Below are 21426 nucleotides of genomic sequence, written 5' to 3'. Positions count from 1 at the left end.
TTGATGATTTAATGATTATATGGAGGGGGAGTGAGGAAAAAGTGGAGCAGTTTATCAGCAAGATGAATAGAAACCAGTGGGGGATTACATTCACAGCTAAAACTAGTAAGGAAAAAATTGACTTTTTAGACCTGGAGTTATCACATAAAGATAAACGGATCATCAGTAAAACCTTTTTTAAAAAAACAGACACAAATTTTTTTTACATTATTACAGCGCGCATTATAAAAAATGGAAATCTAATATCCCCTACAGTCAGTTTCACAGGATTAGAAAAAATAACACGACTATAGATGAGTATATTAAACAGTCCAAAATTCTAATCAACAGATTTGATGATAAAAAATATCTAAAAAAATTGACCATGAGTGCTTATGCAGCAAATTTAAAGAAAACTCAGGACGAATGTTTGGTCAAATATAAGGATAAAAATAATAAAAACTGTGAGGAAGTAAAAAAAAGAAACAATAAATGGCAGTATAATTTTGTAACAGCCTTCAATCGGAATAATAATGACATCAGAAAGATATTGAATAAATATTGGTATCTACTCAAAAGGGATACATATCTGAAAAAAATCCTACCACAAAGACCGAATAACACCTTTGGCAGGGGACAAACCATGAGAGGTATTATTGCTCCCAGTAACTTAAAATCAGCACCACAGGGAGGTCAGAAAATCATCCAAATAAATGGGAACATAGACAGAAAGAACATTTATAAAAAAATCGGTGTAACACGATGTCATTCGAAAAAATGCTGCTGTTGTGAAATTATTGACCACAATGTGGATACAATCCTTTGCAATAATACGGGTGAACGTTTCCCAATTACACAGAAGCTGTCTTGTGACAGCCAGTTTGTGGTGTATGTCATCACATGTGCCTGTGGCGTTCAGTACGTAGGACGTACCATGCAGACTCTAAGAACACGTATGAATGGCCACAGGCATAATGCGAAAAACGGCTTTATGAAACACAGCCTATCTAGACACTTGTGCTTGAAAACACAATAAAAAATTCAACATAACTGTCACACCAGTGGAACAAATCCCTGAGAATTGTCCAAACCGCACTGAGAGATTAAACCTTAAAGAATCCTTTTGGATATTTAAAATGGGCACTTTACACCCAGATGGGCTGAATGATATTATTGAGGGGATATAGGAAGAATTAATATACCTCTGGATACTGTTTGTTAATGGTTTTATATATGTTATAGTTTTTATGAGTCTTCCAATATATTTTTTTATAATGATTGTTTTTTAACAGTATTTTAAAAAGTTTCGTAACATACAACAATCATGTAAGCAGTTATATATCACATTTTAACTTTTTTAATGTATTTATATATCTATTTATATAGGGATTTTTTCCTTTTTACTAACTACTGACTTGTAGTGCCTTTTTAGAATGGGTGTGTCAAAATTAACCATATGTGCTCCACACCCAGACTATTATAGCAACACTTCTTATAAAAGCTGGTCAGAACTAAGTAGCATTTATAACAAAATACCTGAGGAAGACATTTTATTTGTCGAAACGCGTTGTATGTACATGTTTTTGGAGAAATAATAAAGATCCATACAGGATAATACTATAGCTTGTACTTCACAAGTTATTCGGGAGCGCAAATAGCCTGGAGGAAATCTTTTTCGGATATTTTTCCTATGATAACTCTGCCCGTGTTAAACAATAGCCACCAGGGATCTGCAGCATACCGCTCAAAAAGGAAGATCATTACTGGATGTTCTGTGGTTCTAAGGGACCTATAAGCAAGTGACCAAGGCCTAATAAAGGTGAGTGCAACTAACACCTATCTATGATCTGATCATACACCTACATTTAAATCAGTGCGCTCTCTGCTTTCTTTTCCCTCTCTCCTGCTGGACATGGAGGAGAGAATGGGAGAAGTCAAGTGAGAACAGGATTCATTGCTCTCTTAAAGAGGGCTGCGCTGCTGAACTGCAAGAATTAGCGCAGGAAAGTTTCAAGTATATGGCTCATCACTTGAATACTAAACGTATTCAGGCAAATTAATTTGCTAAAGACAAAGTCAACCCACAAGTCAGTACAATGCAAATTGATTTTGCAATGAACTATAGCTGTGAATATCAAAGTGAAGTTCAGAGTGCTCTATGGAGTAGAGGGAGTGTAACATTGTTTACTGCAGCTACAACTTTCAATGGCTACTGCCAAACATATCTTATATGTTCAGATACAAAATATAAAGAGAAAAATACTGTTGCTTGCTTCATCAGTGCACTGTATGATATTGTTGAACCGAAACCAGATGCTATTCCAGACATTGATGAGGTCATATGGTCTGATGGCCCATCTTCAGAATTCAAAAACAGATTCATGACTGAGTTTTTAGAAGAATTAGGCTTTAAGTACAGAAAGTCATTTGCGTGGAAGTATTTTGCTACAGCTCACGGGAAGGGGATAGTAGATGGCGTTGGTGGCTGAGCCAAATCTCTCGTTCGCAGTCATGTTATGAGTAAATCTGCATCAGCACCAATTGTGCAAAATGCTTCAGACTTTTCAAAATTAGTAAAAGAACTAATGCCAAAGACAAGAGTTCTCTTAATAAATGACCGAGACAGAAATTGGAAAAGTGTCCCAATTCCAGGGGTTAAGTCCATGCATATACTTAAAGCTTCTCCAAATAAATGTTTGCTTGCTTTTAAGAATGCTCTTAGCCCTGGAGTAGAAATGAATGTGGCTAGTTCAGCCTGCTATACAACAGGTGACTGGGTCATAGTCAAGTATGATGGGAAACTCTATCCTGGTGAAATAACGGGAAGAGTAGAGAATGAATATGAGATATCCATCATGGTACAAGCAGGTAAAACTACCTACTGGAAATATCCAGTGAAGGCTGATAAGTTACTTTACTCAGTAGGACAAATTCTAAAGAAAACAACAACTCCAGTCCTGGTGAACTCAAGAGGACAGTACAAGTTTGAAGATAATGTGCTTTGAGCCGTGATGCACGGGACACATGATATATTGTTTTTTGTTTCTCAGTGGACCGTATGGGAATTATTTCAATTATATTATCTTAGTTATTACTCTGTTTTGAAAGTGTATTTCAATATTTAATAATATGTATGTACTTTTTATTTGCACAAGAAGAAAAAATGAAGATTTTGAGTGATGCACGGGACAATGAAATGTGGAATTTAAAGTTTAGTCTCAAGTGTTCAAGAATGCAACTCCCCATTCTTTCATGTGTGCAATTTGTAGTGAACTGATGTGTCTTTCATCATAAATAAATAGAGTTAAATGCAACTGATAGTTATTGGGTGGAACTTGTTTCAAAATAAGATACTTTTGTATGTTTTTTTCCTATTAAGAAACATTCAAGTTTACAAAGCGAATTCTAAGACAATCTGCTCAATATTTATGTGGCTATAGTTTTTTCCATTGATTTAGAGTGTGTTCTTTCTAAAAAGAATGAAAATTCAATCTCTAACACAAATTTGAAATTTGACACCATGGTTTCAGTTTCCAGAGAATTGCCCTTATAAGATTATGACGCGCCCCTGGGCCTGTGCTGAGTAGCGTTGCGCACGCGGGAGCCTACCCGGAGCCGGATCTGATAGGGGTAGTAGTCTCGTGGCGGTGACCCGGTCCGTGCCCAGGGAGTCAAGCTGAGTGGCAGTATATTAGCAGTAGATGTAGGACGACTACGCCACCCGTTGAATGCAGCTATGGAGCTGCCGCTGCAGGGCAGACCGCTGAGGCCGGTGGTAGGATAGTGCAGCGTAAATGGTATAACCCCCAACGGGAGGGGTATGGCCTCAGGGCAGCCGACGTGGATGATGGGGGTAGCAGGAACCACTCAGAGACGATGCGGTGTAGTTCAGGGTCTTTACTGGTGACAAAGATAGACCCTCCCGGAGTACTGGCTAGCGGTCGGGGCCTGGTCAGTCCTTGAGCAAATGGGATCCCCCTTGGCCAGGCGGAGTTGTAGGCCTCCCCAACTAATTGTACTCTTCTGGCTTCCTTGCTAGAGGCGGGTAAAGGTAGCCCACGTCCTTGAGTGTACCGTGTGGTGCTCACCCGTATGGCCGGTGACTCGGGGCCTTCTAGTGGCTTCCGCTCCACGACGGCGGTGCTGGTCCCACGCGTGTGACCGTGCCTTCGGGTTTCTTGGCCAGAGGACCTGAAATCCCCTGCCGGGCGGTTTCTGCTGCTGGGTCTGGGTTAATCCCCACAGCCTCGGACTCCGGGTCCGGTGGTAACTCTTCAATCAGGGCGAGCTCTTCAGCTGCCAGCCCCTGATTACTTTTATCACTGCTCCCACTGAGCTCCTGATCTTTCTTTCCTAAGCTGCTCCTCTTCTTCTCTCTACTCTTCTCCTCCAACCCTGCCTCAGCCCCAGCTTTATATAGGGGAAGTTCTTCCCCTCCCAGGACTGGGCAGGAGGTGTGGCATGCATAGGATTCCTGACCAAGAGACCTCCCACCTGCTCTCAGACATAACATTGCTATTACTGTGGAAACCAGACCCCTGGGGTGCCACATTCCCCACTAGTGAAAGTTAGTACTCCGGGACTAAACATACTTTTGTAAAACATAACAAGGTGCAAACAATAACATTCTAATAGAGACAACACATAAGGTGGTCACGGCGTGTCCGCAACCGGGTGTAACTTTTGAGGAAAACAAGGGTGTCCTTTTCACCAACACAGGGAGACGTAACCAGGTAGGGGTCTGTCCTGCCCCGAGTCCTTAACAGTCTTTCAGTCCGTCCTGGGTTACGCTCCAACTATATGCACAAAGGATTCCCGGTAAATCCACCAAAGACTCCTATAAATAACTAGAAACACATAATTATACACAAGCAACAATAAACAGGTAAACATTAATAAAATAGCTTGAACATTTAGATCCTCCACCGTATGGGCAGCTGGCCTCTAGTGACCCTAGTGGACCTACGGAGCTGGTTGCTTGGTCCTGAGCTACAGGGTATAGGAGCTGTCAAGGGTAAACTGGGCAGCCGTCTACGGACTCTTTGGCTCACTAGGGGTATGGCAGGCTCACTATAAGCAGAGGGTTGATTTTCCTGGTCTGCTTGTATGGGGCCTTCTGCCTCCTGGACCGGCTGTTCTTCCAGTTCTACCTGCGTCTCCGTAGGCACTTGGGATGCTGGTTGGAGGAACGTGAGGACGGGTACCACAACAGCACCATTGACTTGAGTCCAAGACCGAGGGAAGTCTCCGAGCACAGTACTAACCATATCTTCCCTTTCCTCTACGGGTCGAGGGTCCTCTTGTTCCTCTCCAGGGTTCCGTAGCTGTTCGGGACACTTCTTTAGGTGATCCCGGGATACAATGGCTGTGGTTTCCCCTCCGTCTTTACTGATTGTACAGACCTTTGGGTTGTCGTGGCTTGAGGGCAGTACGGTGTACGGGTCCTTCTCCCATTGGTCGTCCAACTTGTGGAGCCGTCTTTTCCTCTTCAAGACCTGCTCTCCGGGCACCAGGGGAACAGCGGGAGCATACTGGTTGTAAGTTTTCTCTTGTCTTTCCCTAGCTTGACAGAGACTACGCTCCACGCTCTCCTGTACTTTTCGGTATTGCTGCTGCCTCTCTGTGTCCCAGTTGGCTTCTGGTGAAGTGTCCTCGGGTGTCAGGACTCCCATCTCCAGATCAACAGGAAGCTTACCAGGTCTTGCCCTCATTAGGTAAGCCGGGGTACAGTTGGTGGAACCTACAGGGATGTGGTTGTATAGGTCCACCAGGTCGGGCAGCTTCTCAGGCCACTGACTGCGTTCCTCCAGGGGCAATGTTTTCAGGAGATCTATCACCACCTGGTTCATTTTCTCACAAAGTCCATTAGTTTGCGGGTGATAGGGTGTTGTTCTTATCTTCCGGCATCCATACAGGGTGCAGAACTCCTGGAAGACCTCCGCTTCAAATGCAGGCCCCTGGTCCGTCAGCACCTGCTCCGGGTATCCATGCGGACGGCAGAAGTGCTGCTGGAAGGCTCTAGCTGCTGTGTGAGCCGTTAAGTCCTTGACGGGGACGACAACCAAGAACCGGGTGTAGTGATCCACAATGGTTAACGCGTAGACGTAGCCACTTCTGCTTGGGGTCAGTTTTACATGATCCAAGGCTACCAGTTCCAACGGCTGTCGGGTGATGATGGACCGCAGGGGAGTCTTCTGGCTGGCACGGTCCCTCCTTCTTAAGTTGCATGGGCCACAGTCTCTGCACCACCTCTCGATGGTTCCTCTCATGCCTACCCAATGGAACCGCCCGCGCAGCAGGAACTCCAGCTTCTTCCATCCGAAATGCCCAGCTCCGTCGTGGTATGCCTCCATCACCATAGCTGCGTCTCTTCTTGGCACCACTACTTGCCAGATTAGTTCATGCGTCCGGGAGTTAACCATTCTACGGCACAACTTTCCCTTGTAAAGGAACAGTCGACTCTTCTCAGCCCACAGTTGCTTGGCTTCCTCCGGGGCGTCCGGGTCAAGGCGTGCATCTGGCCGAGTCAGCATCTCCTTTACCAGTCGGACGGCAGTGTCACTGTCTTGCGTCTCCACCCAGTTGTAATGAGGTAAGGGGTTGAACGTAGTGGTTTGCTTACTTCTTACACGGTGGGAATACTGGATAGTCCCATGACGGTGGAACGCGGGGAGCTCAACTTCTTCCAGTTCCTCTGAATCTTCCCCTACGTCCGGTAGGTTTGGCATCCTGGACAGGGCGTCTGCGTTGGTATTGGAGCGTCCTGCCCGGTATTTGATTGTAAACTCATAGTTGGACAAGCGGGCCATCCATCTCTGCTCTAGGGCACCGAGTCTTGCAGTGTCCAGGTGTGTCAACGGGTTGTTATCCGTGTACACGGTGAACCGGGAAGAAGCGAGGTAGTGCTTAAAGCGTTCGGTGACTGCCCACACCACTGCCAGGAACTCTAGCTTAAATGAGCTGTAATTATCAGGGTTTCTTTCGGTGGGTTGCAGTTTTCGGCTGGCGTAAGCAATTACCCGTTCTTTCCCCTGCTGGATCTGGGATAGTACGGCTCCTAACCCGATGTTACTGGCGTCGGTGTAGAGGATAAAGGGCTGGCTATAATCAGGGTACACCAGGATTTCATCCCCCGTGAGGGCCATCTTCAGCTGGCGGAAGGACTCTTCTTCCAACTTCTCCCATCTGAAGGGCGGCTTCTGGTTCTTGGCCTTCCTGGACTGGCCTATCAGGAGGTCCTGCATAGGAGCTGCCTTTTTGGTGAAACCGGGAATGAACCTTCGGTAGTAGCCTACCAACCCGAGGAACTGCCGCACTTCCTTTACGCTGGAGGGGCTTGGCCATTCCTTAATTGCGGTGATCTTATCAGGGTCGGGAGCCACTCCGTCAGCACTCACCACGTGTCCCAGGTACTGCACCTTTGGTTTCAGGAGGTGACACTTGGAGGGTTTCACCTTTAGGCCGTAGTTTGCCAGGGCTTCGAACACTTCTGCCAGGTGTTTCAGGTGGTCCTCGTAGGTCTTGGAGTAGACGATGACATCGTCCAGGTATAACAGGACCGTCTCAAAGTTCCGGTGTCCCAGACAGCACTCCATCAATCGCTGGAAGGTTCCTGGTGCGTTGCAGAGTCCAAACGGCATGCAGGTAAACTCGCTAAGTCCCATCGGGGTGGTGAATGCGGTCTTCTCCCGATCCGCCTCTGCTACAGGAACCTGCCAGTACCCGCTAGTGAGATCCAAGGTGGAGAAGAAGTTAGCAGATTTTAAAGCAGCCAAAGACTCCTCTATTCTTGGTAAGGGGTACGCATCTTTGTGTGTGATACGGTTAATTTTCCGGTAATCTACACACATTCTCATGGTGTTGTCTTTCTTTTTGACCAAGACTAGTGGAGCTGCCCAGGGGCTACAGCTATCCTTGATTACCCCAGCCTCCTTCATGTCTCTAAGCATCCCCTTGGCGTGTTGGTAGTGTGCAGGGGGTACGGGCCGATACCTCTCTTTTATGGGAGGATGGTCTCCCGTGGGGATGTGGTGTTCTACCCCCTTGACTCGCCCGAAGTCTAACGGGTGTTTACTAAACACTCTCTCGTACTCTTGAACCACCCGATAGACTCCCTGTTTCTGGTGGGAGGGAGTGGAGTCAGTACCCAAATGTAGTTGCTGACACCAATCCTCCATTATTTTCTCAGAGCCGTTACCTTCCTCCGGATGAGATGGAGGCAAGGGTTCCACAGACTGTATAGAATTTTGGTTGATAGTATATAATTTGGCTAGCGTAGCATACCGGGGCAGGTATACTTCCCTTTTCCCAATATTTATTATGCGAACGGGTACCCTCCCATGGCGTACATCAACTACCCCCCGGGCTGTCAAAATGGTGGGCCTACTGTCTGAGTAGACTGGCTCTACCATGGCCTGGTAATCTCTACCTCTCAGACCAATAGCTGCCCGGCACCAAATCATCATTTCACTTTTCGGGGGTATGGCAATAGGGAAAGGGTCACACATTCTTACGCTACCAATCTCACCGCCGGAGAGTTCCACTTGTTGCCGTCGCATCAGTGCCCGGATCTCTTTCTGGAGCACTCGCTGCTGGCCGGAGCTGGCGTTCTTGGCAACCTGCTGTAAAATGAAAATCACCTCTGCAAGACAATTTTCAATCACATTAGTTCCTAGAGTTATCTTTGGGTGACTCTCGTGCTTGTCAATGTCCACAATGATCAGTCCCTGTGCTGCCAGTTCGACTCTACCGATTTTAATGGTCATTTCTTTAAATCCGATCTGCGGCACGGGTTGACCATTGCTGGCGATGATACTCAAGTCGTCGTCAGGGTAGCGGGTTATATCCGAGTCATTCCAGTACTGCTTGAAGACACGTACGGGATGGTGGTGACCTGTGACCCGGTGTCCAGTAGGGCACTCATAGGAATGCCATCCAGTACCACAGGCAAGACTGGACGTCCTCCCACATATTTGTCGCGCCAGCTCGATGGGCCTGGTGATCTTTTTCCTGGGGGTTGGCCCTCTACCCCAGGTTGTGCCAGTTTAAAGGACAGTACCTTGCCATATGTCCGGGTTGATTGCAGCGGCGGCAGATGGGTTGTCCGTCCTCGTTGTATCGGTCGCTGGGTCTTCCTCTGGCCGGTGGGGTCCTCCTTGGTCGACGCCACGGGATGTCCTCCGGTCCGGATGCCAGCTGGATCTTCCCTGGAGTGGAAACCTGTAAAGACTGCACAGTTCGGGTTAGCGCAGCAACGCTTTTAGCTAGCTCTTGGACCTGATGGTGCAGGTCTGGAGCCGGGTCATTGTTCAAAGCCTGCGCATCAGCCCCCACAGGCCCTGCCGACAAGGGCGCCGCCTCCTGGTGGTAAGTGATAGCTGGGCGCCTGTGGGTCACAACGCCACCCAGTGCCGGTTCTCGGAGCACCCGGATGGCTCTGTCCTTGAACTGTGCAAAGTCCAGATGAGGATCCTGTAAGGCTATGGCCCGCAACTGGGTTCGGTGGACATTGCAATATAGTCCCTCTATAAATTGTTCGGTCAACAGCCTGTCCTCGTTTCCCACGCTGTCGGGGTCGGTCTGCTTAATGGCTCTCAGGGCCTCTTGTAGGTTTAGTGCATAGTCCCTTATACTCTCATGTGCTCGCTGCTTGCACCCATAGAATTTAAGCTTAATCTCGGCTGAGGTGCGGGTATCAAAGGTGTCCCTCAGCCGGGTTAGTATCCCTGCGACAGTCCTCCTCCCAGGTGGCCAGGACTTTACCTCCCTTTGGGCTGCCCCGGTTAGTTGGGCCACCAGGATGCTCACTTTTTGCTCTTCTGTGAGGGGGTACACCTGGAAGAGGCTATCCAGCTTTTCTCTAAAGTCATTCAGGGTATGTGACTCCCCTGAGTATTGGGGTAGCCAGGCTGCTCCCGGGATATAGGGCATGGTGAAAGGCATGACTGCAGCAGCGCTGGCGCTGGCGGGGGTTGAGGCAGTGAAGCTCTCCTCCGTATCCGACATCTTCCTCCCCCCTAGTGGACCGTGGCCTACCTTGCGATGATCCTCTTCCGTAGGCCGCGGCTCCGCAGTGGATCGTCAGGGTTGAGGACCTTCCGTCGCGCTCCTGTGACGTCAGCGTCTGCTGGGCTCCTTCCAGGACCTTACGCGACGTCTGGACGTGAGGCGGGGTTTCAGTTCTCGCGCGCTTTCGGAGTCCACGCCCCTCTTTTTCCCGCGCGGCGTCTTCAAGATGGCGTCCAACGGCGGGAAAACTCCACGGAAGGCGGGAAGAAGGCTGAAAATGGCGCCGGATGGCGGGAATCTTCACCGATGGCGGGAAGAAGGCTGAAGATGGCGCCGGATGGCGGGAATCTTCACCACAGGTAAGTTTAAAAGTCTCTTTTTTTTTCAGGCACGCAGTACCCGGTGGTTGCGGGCACGGAATCCTGCCGATTACCCTCCCGGAGTACTGGCTAGCGGTCGGGGCCTGGTCAGTCCTTGAGCAAATGGGATCCCCCTTGGCCAGGCGGAGTTGTAGGCCTCCCCAACTAATTGTACTCTTCTGGCTTCCTTGCTAGAGGCGGGTAAAGGTAGCCCACGTCCCTGAGTGTACCGTGTGGTGCTCACCCGTATGGCCGGTGACTCGGGGCCTTCTAGTGGCGGTGCTGGTCCCACGCATGTGACCGTGCCTTCGGGTTTCTTGGCCAGAAGACCTGAAATCCCCTGCCGGGCGGTTTCTGCTGCTGGGTCTGGGTTAATCCCCACAGCCTCGGACTCCGGGTCCGGTGGTAACTCTTCAATCAGGGCGAGCTCTTCAGCTGCCAGCCCCTGATTCCTTTTAGCACTGCTCCCACTGAGCTCCTGATCTTTCTTTCCTAAGCTGCTCCTCTTCTTCTCTCTACTCTTCTCCTCCAACCCTGCCTCAGCCCCAGCTTTATATAGGGGAAGTTCTTCCCCTCCCAGGACTGGGCAGGAGGTGTGGCATGCATAGGATTCCTGACCAAGAGACCTCCCACCTGCTCTCAGACATAACATTGCTATTACCGTGGAAACCAGACCCCTGGGGTGCCACAATTATCTCAGCACAGGAACATTTTTTTTAACACAACCAATTGTGGAGCTTATTATTATTCCAAAATCTAGTGAATAAAATTTACTTTTGTTCATGGGACAACCAATTTAAGTAAATTAGCTTACTTGCATTTTTCATCTCTTGTTGGTGTGTCATGTTCTAAATAAAGCTGAAACACACACCGCAGGTCAATTTACCGTGAGTAAAAAGGAAGCGCAGTGGGCAGGAGATTTCTTTAAATCCCTTCGATTCTGCTGTAAAATGTAAGATGCTGCATTTTTAAAGCAGCAAAAATACGCAGCATCAAAAACTCACCAAAAGCTCAACGTGGGCACACAACTTAAATGTCCTGTTTTTAATAATCCCAGTAGGCCATGTTCACACGTTCAGTATTTGGTCAGTATTTTACATCAGTATTTGTAAGCCACAACCAGGAGTGGGTGATCAATACAGAAGTGGTGACGTGTTTCTATTATACTTTTCCTCTGATTGTTCCTCTCCTGATTGTAGATTACTAATACTGTTGTAAAATACTGACCAAATACTGAATGTGTGATTGTGGCCTTATGGATTCTATTTTTATTGATTTTGGGTAAAAATTACTACTTTGGAAATATGTTGCACCTGAAATTTTCTTTGATTGTTTAGTATTTATACTGTGAAGTGTGTCTCTGGTATCTATCAAGCATATTTTCGGTTGCATAGTGACTTTGGAATAGATATATATTGGGACATAAGTCCGCAGTCATTCTATGTGAATGCAGGCTGTGTGGTGTGCATGCTGTCATGATTCCCTGCTATTCCTGGTGAAAACTTTTATGAAGAGAAAACAAACATGTCTAGCGGGCATGTGACTGCAAATATGCGAATCACAAACATGCAGTCATATGACTGCCTGCTCACCCAGAAAATACTCAGGGCAGTCACTGTCACAATCTGGCAATCTGCAGTCACAAAGTAACAACAGACTTTGTTCCCGAACCTGGACATCTCCTTTAAATGCACAGAATATTCAAATTTGGCCAACATAGGGTGGATAGGGTAAAGAGATGCCCAATTTATATTTTTTATTTATTTGTTCACAGAATATAAAAGTATTCATTTATTTAATATATTGTATGTATTTAAAATTCTGCACTTAGTGCCTGGACAAAGAAGAACAGTACAGTGCTTTAGGCTTCATGTAATCCCACATAGACTCAATGATGATGAGATCGGGGCTCTGAGGGGGCCACATCATCACTTACAGGACTCCTTGTTCTCTCTTACGCTAAAGATTGTTCTTAATGACATGGGCTGTATGTTTGGGATCATTGTCCTGATTGAGAATTAATTTGGAACCAATTAAAATGCCTTTCATATTGTATTGCATAATGGGTAAGTAACCCCATACATACAGCCAGTGTCGCTAAAAACTATCTTCAGCATAAAGAAGTACAAAGAGTAATGATATAGCCCCCACATGGCCCTAATCTCATAATCATTGTATCTGTCTGGGATTATAAGAAGAGACAGAAGGATATGTGCAAGCCTTCATCCACAGAATATCTGTGGTTAGTTCTCCAAGATGTTTGGAACAACCTCTCTGCCAAGTTCCTTCAAAGTGTGCAAAAATATCTAGAAGAATTGATGCTGTTTTGAAGGCAAAGAGTGGTCACACCAAATATTGCTTTGATTTAGATATATCTTTTGATATCTTTTGATTCATTTTGTTAATTGATAAAAGTAAACTACTAACCCTTATTTTTTAAAAGCTTTTGTCTTTGCAACATTTTTTCCACATCTGCCTAAAACTTTTGCACAATCTGTTTATTCCAAAAGTACAAACAATTACAAACACTTGCAATACTAAATATGTTTTTTTTTATTATTTGGATCATGAGAAACAGGGGTGATATAAAGTTTTATATTGTTCTATTTAAATATTTATTAATTATTGCAAAATAAAAAGCAGTTTAAATATTCTTGTTAAGGGACTTGAATCTATGGTCGCTTGATCGCTTGTACAATATACTGCAATATTTGTGTAAATGTATCTGTGGCAGTGCTACATCAATCCTCCCAGTTTAACCCATTAGATGCAGTGCTCAATAGCAGCCGTGAAATAAATCTAAAGTGGGGCTTGAAAGTTTGTGTACCGTTAAAAAGTTTCAATATTTCTGTGTTACGCTCATGCCCGGACTGTTTGGCGTGAGTGTGGTTAGTGGTCCCACTGGGCCACGAACCGAGGAGTGCCTGGAGGGGCGTGACTAGGGGCCTCGCCAGATCCAACCACGGACTCACGGCAGCTTAATCGACTCCGTGGTCCGAGGAGGGACGTGGGAGGTGGCCCAGGTGCTACTCCAGGTCAGACCCCGGTCACAAAGCTGTTGACCCACACCGGGGAATGTAGGAACGGGCAGGTTTGGCTGATATGCAGACAGGCGGGTACTGGCAGGCACGGCTGGTGTGCAGACTGGCGGGTACTGGCAGGCACGACTGGTATACAGACAGGCGGGTACTGGCTGGTAGGTAAACAGGCTGGATAGGAACCAGTACAGACTGGGATACAGGAACAGAGCTGCAGGTGCGGAGGGGAAGCGGAGCTGGGCAGAGCAGAGCCGCAGGTGCAGAGGGGAAGCGGAGCAGGGCAGGGCAGAGCAGCAGGTGCAGAGGGCAAGCAGAGCAGGGCAGAGCAGAGCCGCAGATGCGGAGGGTGAGCGGAGCAGGGCAGAGCAGAGCCACAGGTGCGGAGGGGAAGCAGAGCAGAGCCGCAGGTGCGGAGGGGAAGCAGAGCAGAGCCGCAGGTGCGGAGGGCGAGCGGAGCAGGGCAGAGCAGAGCCGCAGGTGCGGAGGGCGAGCGGAGCAGGGCAGAGCAGAGCCGCAGGTGCAGAGGGGAAGAAGAGCATGGAAGAGCAGAGCCGCAGGTGCGGAGGGAAAGCAGAGCAGGGCAGAGCAGAGCCGCAGGTGCAGAGGGGAAGAAGAGCATGGAAGAGCAGAGCCGCAGGTGCGGAGGGCGAGCGGAGCAGGGCAGAGCAGAGCCGCAGGTGAGGTCAAGCGGAGCAGGGCAGAGCAGAGCGGCAGGTGCGGAGGGCGAGCGGAGCAGGGCAGAGCAGAGCCGCAGGTGCGGAGGGCGAGCGGAGCAGGGCAGAGCAGAGCCGCAGGTGCAGAGGGGAAGAAGAGCATGGAAGAGCAGAGCCGCAGGTGCGGAGGGCGAGCGGAGCAGAGCAGAGCCGCAGGTGAGGAGGTCAAGCGGAGCAGGGCAGAGCAGAGCCGCAGGTGCGGAGGGCGAGCGGAGCAGGGCAGAGCAGAGCCGCAGGTGCGGAGGGCGAGCGGAGCAGGGCAGAGCAGAGCCGCAGGTGCAGAGGGGAAGAAGAGCATGGAAGAGCAGAGCCGCAGGTGCGGAGGAGAAGCGGAGCAGGGCAGAGCAGAGCCGCAGGTGCGGAGGGTGAGCGTAGCAGGGCAGAGCCACAGGTGCAGAGGGCAAGCGGAGCATGGAAGAGCAGAGCCGCAGGTGCGGAGGGGAAGCAGAGCCGGGCAGAGCAGAGCCACAGTTGCGGCAGGCAAGCGGAGCAGGGCAGAGCCGCAGATGCGGAGGGCAAGCGGAGCAGGGCAGAGCAGAGCAGCAGGTGTAGAGGGGAAGCGGAGCAGAGCAGAGCCTTAGGTGCGGAGAGGAAGCGGAGCAGGGCAGAGCATAGCCGCAGGTGCAGAGAGCAAGCAGAGCAGGGCAGAGCAGAGCCGCAGATGCGGAGGGTGAGCGGAGCAGGGCAGAGCAGAGCCGCAGGTGCGGAGGGGAAGCAGAGCAGAGCCGCAGGTGCGGAGGGGAAGCAGAGCAGAGCCGCAGGTGCGGAGGGGAAGCAGAGTAGAGCCGCAGGTGCGGAGGGCGAGCGGAGCAGAGCAGAGCCACAGGTGCAGAGGGCAAGCGGAGCATGGAAGAGCAGAGCCGCAGGTGTGGAGGGGAAGCAGAGCCGGGCAGAGCAGAGCCACAGTTGCGGCAGGCAAGAGGAGCAAGGCAGAGCAGGGCAGAGCCGCAGATGCGGAGGGCAAGCGGAGCAGGGCAGAGCAGAGCAGCAGGTGTAGAGGGGAAGCGGAGCAGAGCAGAGCCGCAGGTGCGGAGGGGAAGCGGAGCAGGGCAGAGCAGAGCCGCAGGTGCAGAGGGGAAGCGGAGCAGGGCAGAGCAGATCCGCAGGTGCAGAGGGGAAGCGGAGCAGGGCAAAGCAGATCCGCAGGTGCAGAGGGGAAGCGGAGCAGGGCAGAGCAGAGTCGCAGGTGCAGAGGGGAAGCGGAGCAGGGCAGAGCAGAGCCGCAGGTGCAGAGGGGAAGCGGAGCAGGGCAGAGCAGATCCGCAGGTGCAGAGGGGAAGTGGAGCAGGGCAGAGCAGAGTCGCAGGTGCAGAGGGGAAGCGGAGCAGGGCAGAGCAGAGCCGCAGGTGCAGAGGGGAAGCGGAGCAGGGCAGAGCAGAGCCGCAGGTGCAGAGGGGAAGCGGAGCAGGGCAGAGCAGAGCCGCAGGTGCAGAGGGGAAGTGGAGCAGGGCAGAGCAGAGCCGCAGGTGCAGAGGGGAAGCGGAGCAGGGCAGAGCAGAGCAGAGTCACAGTTGCGGCAGGCAAGCGGAGCAAGTCAGAACAGGACAGAGCCGCAGATGCGGAGGGCAAGCGGAGCAGGGCAGAGCAGATCCGCAGGTGCAGAGGGGAAGCGGAGTTGGGCAGAGCAGAGCCGCAGGTGCGGAGGGGAAGCGGAGCAGGGCAGAGCGGAGCCGCAGGTGCAGAGGGGAAGTGGAGCAGGGCAGAGTAGAGCCGCAGGTGCAGAGGGGAAGCGGAGCAGGGCAGAGCAGAGCCGCAGGTGCAGAGGGGAAGCGGAGCAGAGCAGAGCCGCAGGTGCAGAGGGGAAGCGGAGCAGGGCAGAGCAGAGCAGAGCCGCAGGTACGGAGGGGAAGTGGAGCAAGGCAGAGCAGAGCCGCAGGTGCGGAAGGGAAGTGGAGCAGAGCAGTGCCGTTGGTGCGGACAGACAGGACAGGGCTCTGTTCACATGGAACAGACAGGGAGCGGGAAACACAAGAAGATAGCCAGAACACAGGAGGTAGATACAGAGGAAGGTAAACGGGACAAGCAGAACCAGATACACACAAGGTACTTGCTATGAAGTAGCGAGTGGACACAAAACTCACAAACAGAAGTACAGAAACAACAAGTAGGAGTTAGGTACTGGTTCAGACACTGCAGGAAAAGGGAAGGATCGGGCATAGAGACAAACAGGTAATGGGCTATGACACAGTTCAGACAGGAACTGACACAGGAACGAGATACAGGAATGAGCCTGGGCAGTCAGCCCCCAGGGTGGCGGAAATAGACTAGAAGTCACAGATACAGGTAGCGGGCCAGGGTACTCAGTCCCCAGGGTGGCAGAAACAGACTAGATTCAGGACAGGACCTGGCAACTCACAGTTGCACAGAACACACTGTAAGAAAGTGTTGCTCAGGCACCTACCACTGGCTGTAGGAGGTTTAAGTATCCAGTGACTCACAGCAATAGGCTGGGGACGCATTAGGACTGCGCACACTGTAACTTTAAGAATCAGGAAGTTCCCGCGCCGCTGCCCTAAGCCAGCAGACAAGAGACATGCACACAGCAAGTAGAGGAGTATAGTGTACAGCCTGGACTGGTAGGTAAGTTGGTGGTCTAGCATGGTGGGAGATGGTAAGCCATGCCAGCACGCCGCCAGGGATGTTACATTCTGTATAGGTTTGACCTAAAACCACATCTGATTTTCCTACAAGTCCTTAGAGTAGATAATGATTAAATAAAATATATGAGTAAAAAATATTGGACGGAAGGTTGGAAAGAGTTACAAATTCAGCTCTATATAGTTTGGACTCCACCAACCCACAGACAGACACAATGAGGAAATTGTAGACCATTATTAACCCCCTTAGGAGTGATCAACCAACAAAGATCACTTCAAGAGCTAGGCGCATAATAGTCCTCAAGGTTACAAAGGAACCTAAGGTAACCACTAAGCAACTAAAGGCCTCTCTCACATTAGCTAATGTTACTGCTTATGAATCCACCATAAAGAAGAAACTGAACAACAATGGTGTGCATGGCAGGATTGCAATGATGAAACAATAAATTCTGAAAATGTCAACACATCGGTCCATGAGCTGAATCTCAAAAGAATGTGTGTCATGCAGCAAAGACAATGACACACAAGTCGCTTTTCAAAAGAATAGTTAAAGAAGAATAAAGTTAAGTCAAAGTCCTGACCTTAATCCTGTAGAATGTTGTTGAAGGACCTGACGTGAGTAGTTCATGGGTGAAAATCTCCTAACATTAAAGAGACAAAGTTGTTTTGTAGGGAGGAATGGGCTAAAATTCCTTCAAGCCGATGTTTAGGACTAATCAACATTTGCCAGAAATGTTTAGGTGAAGCTATTGCTGCAAAAGGGGGTCACACCAGATACTGACAGCAAAGGTTCACATACTTTTACCACTCACAGACATGTGATATTGGATGATTTTCCTCAATAAAAAAAATGTCAAAGTCTAATATTTTTCATTTGTTTGATTTTGTTTTATCTACTTTTAGTACTTAGGTGAAAATCTGATGTAGTTTTAGGTCAAATTTATGCACAAATATGTAAAATTCTAAAGGGTTCATAAATTTTGAAGCCCCACTGTAGGTGGCTAAACGAAAAGTGAGACCTCTCTGTCAGTTCATCAGAGACCTCAGAGACCTCAGAGACCTGATCACAGGGGTGCCAAGGTACTTTCACGGCAGACGGAAACCTAAGAATGGCTATCCTTAAGTCGTCCTATTAAACACAGAAAGCAGTTGGATTTAAGAGAATTCATGTCAGTTTCACAACTCATTCATATGAGTGTGTTTTCATTCCATGTCCTGTCTGTGTAGTCTTCATAAGGCTACGTTGACTTTAAAATTGGCCCTGAAAATACATGACCCCATTATATTCAATGGGGATATTCACACGACAATTTTTGGTAAACCAATAGTCCACATTTAAAAAAAAAAAGATGAACAAGTTCTACTCTCATTTTCGAACAGAACTTCGGCATTCAAGTAAATTGGTGGGAAAAAAAAGCACTCTGATAGCATCAGCGTGCCATATGTTTTGCACTGGCTCTTTGCTAGGAGAAGTTTGGGAAGCCTTTATCAGTTTTTTTCTGCATATGAGAAAAACGGATGATACACGGATGGTAAAAACCATCACATGCACCAAAAATAGATGAAAAATTGATCCAATACACTGATGAAGATCCATCTTTTTTTACAGAAAAAAAACTTACTGAAGTGTTCACAATGGTAAGGGTAGACACAGCGTTCATTTAGTGGCCTAGAAACATAGCGGATGGCAGGCATTGCAGTTTTTAAATAGCATTTTAAACAATTATTTGATTTTGCAGGGTAACGGCTACTTCACTCGCAGAACGGCAAAGACATAAAAATCAGCACTATGGTTTTGCAGGTACAGTAGTGTTCAAAATAATAGCAGTCCAATATGACTAACCAGATTAATCACTGTTTTTGGTATAAATTATATTACCACATGTCAAACAATTTACCAGTTGGTGCAGTAGATTCTAAGAAAACCACCAGACTCCGCATTCATGATCTGCGTGTTTTTGAGTCTGTGTTTTTGAATAATTAATTGAAAGGGGGTGTGTTCAACATAATAGTGGGGAGTTCCATTAGTGAGGTCAATCATTCTGTGAAGAAACAGGTGTGAATCAGGTGGCTCTTATTTAAGGGTGAAGCCGGCACATGTTGTACATGCATTTCTCCTTGAAAGCCTGAGAAATATGGGTCGCTCGAGACATTGTTCAGAACAGCGTACTTTGATTAAAAAGTTGATTGGAGAGGGTAAAACTTATAAAGAAGTGCAGACAATGATAGGCTGTTCAGCTAAAATGATATCCAATGCTTTAAAATGGAAAACAAAACCAGAGAGACGTGGAAGAAAAGGAAGACTACCATTCGAATGGATCGAAGAATATCCAGAATGGCAAAGTCTCAGCCAATGATCAGCTCCAGGATGATCAAAGAAAGTCTCAAGTTACTTGTGAGTACTGTGACAGTTAGAAGACGCCTGTGTGAAGCTAATCTCTTAGCAAGAAGTCCCCTCAAAGTCCCACTGTTAAAAAAAAAAAAGATATGAACTGAAGCGGATACAATTTGCCAAAGAACACATCAACTGGCCTAAAGAGAAATGGAGAAATATTTTGTGGACTGATGAAAGTAAAATTGTTCTTTTTGGGTCCAAGGACCTCAGACAGTTCGTCAGAAGACCTCCAAACTCTGCATTCAAGTCACAGTACACTCTGAATACAATGAAGCAAGGTGGTGCAAGCGTCATATGGGCAAGTTTCTCTTACTATGGTGCCGGACCTATTTACCGCATACCAGGGATCATGGACCAGTTTGCATATATTAAAATACTTGAAAAGGTCATGTTGCCTTACACTGAAGAGGATGTGCCCTTGAAATGGGTGTTTCAACAAGACAATGACCCTAAACACACCAGTAAACAAGCAAAATCTTGGTTCCAGTCCAACAAAATTGAGGTTATGGAGTGGATAGCCCAATCTCCGGACCTTAATCTGATAGAACGCTTGTGGGGTGACATACAAAATGCCGTTTCTGAGGCAAAGCCAACAAATGCCAAAAAATTGTGGGATGTAGTCAAAGCATCCTGGTCTGGAAAAAGAGGTGACAGATGCCAGAAGTTGGTTGACTCTATGCAACATAGATGTGAAGCAGTTCTAAAAAACTGTGAGTATACAACTAAATATTAGGTTAGTGATTCACAGGCATGCTAAACCTTAAAAAAAAAAAGAGTACATATTGTGAGTTTGTAAAGACAAATGCAGACACTGCTATTTTTTAGTACAGCCCAATGCTCATTTTTTGTTATTTTCTGTAAAGTTGTTAAAAATTATATACATTTCTCTTCATGTTTTGAATTAGAAAACAATGTGCAATGTTCCCAATGCTTGGAAATAAAAACTAGTATAACGATTTTGAGCTTATCGCATGTTTTTGAACACACTGCTATTATTTTGAACACTACTGTAAAACATTTTCCACTGAGTAAATCATCAGAGGCACAATCTGGGGTGGATAAGCTTTAGGCAAGGGTCACACAAACGTATAGTTACTCATCCGAGAGAATCGGGTTAATTATGGAAATCACACACTGGTCAAACTCAGATCAGTGCACTGAAATCGGACTGCACACAGATGCCATCCGAGTGCAGTTTGATGGTTTCCACTAACTCATTGACTTGCATGGTCGAGTGCGATCCGAATATCAGGTCAAACTTAGGCATGCTGTGGTCCGAGGAAAAAATATGACATGGGCACGGCCAATAGAATAAAATTGGTCCAAGTGCGATCCGATGTTTTGTCACATCGCACTTGGACCGAAAAACCGGCACGTGCCTGAACCTTAGGCCATGGCCCTCAGTATTTGGTCAGTATTCGGTCAGTGTTTTTTCTCAGGAGTGGGAGCCAAAACCCAGTGAGGAACAATCAGAGAAAAGGTATAATTGAAACAAGTCACCAATTCTGCATTTATCACCCACTCCTGGTTTTGGCCCCCACTCCTGAGGAAAAATACTGATAGTGGGGCAGTGGCCTTACACTCCAGATTTTCTCTGTAGCTTGTAGATAAGAATTTGAAAAAACTCATCCCCAGTGCTGGCACTCCACTGTAATATACATGTAATATGAAGGAAGCATAGAAAATCTGCTGTGTATAATACCCACTTGAACATACCCTAAGGGTCTGCCCACACCACGCTCGGCCGAATATTGTACTATGGGGCAGTGCAGATCTGCGATTATTTTCTCATACCGATTCGGCATGAGAAAACAATTGCAGCATGCTGCGAGTGCCTCTAATATTCGGATACAAGTCTATGGGTGCGTGTGAAACATCTAACTGCTCTCGGATGTCATCCCTGTGCAGTCTGATGTACGCTCACAGAGACAATGGAGAAGATGGAGAAATTACATTCTCCATCTTCTCTGCACCTGTGCTCTCATGCGAGAGAATCTAATCACACTAAGGTGACACTCGGACCAAGTGTACCCTTATACTCATACTCCGTACATGCAGGAGCTCAAACATATGCACACGCATTACATACATGCACACATAACGCTCAGACTTTTGTCTGGCATTATTATTATTTAAAAAAAAAATGATTGGATTGGCAGGGTGTTAGCCTAATCACACTCAACATGGTTTCATTATTATAAATCCACCCAGCCCACCTTGTATCTCTGAAAAAAAAATGTTATACAATGCCTATGTGATACCACCATACAGTGCCCAAATATTGCTAGACATTCTTAAAAATACTACATATACATGCATATAAAAAGTGTATAAATA

Source organism: Phyllobates terribilis, unplaced genomic scaffold (assembly GCF_046119375.1).
Source record: "Phyllobates terribilis strain yellow unplaced genomic scaffold, ASM4611937v1 Scaffold_11__3_contigs__length_659146591, whole genome shotgun sequence".
Lineage (NCBI taxonomy): Eukaryota > Metazoa > Chordata > Amphibia > Anura > Dendrobatidae > Phyllobates > Phyllobates terribilis.
The sequence above is the reverse complement of the archived record's forward strand: the minus strand, read 5'-3'. Positions refer to the sequence as shown.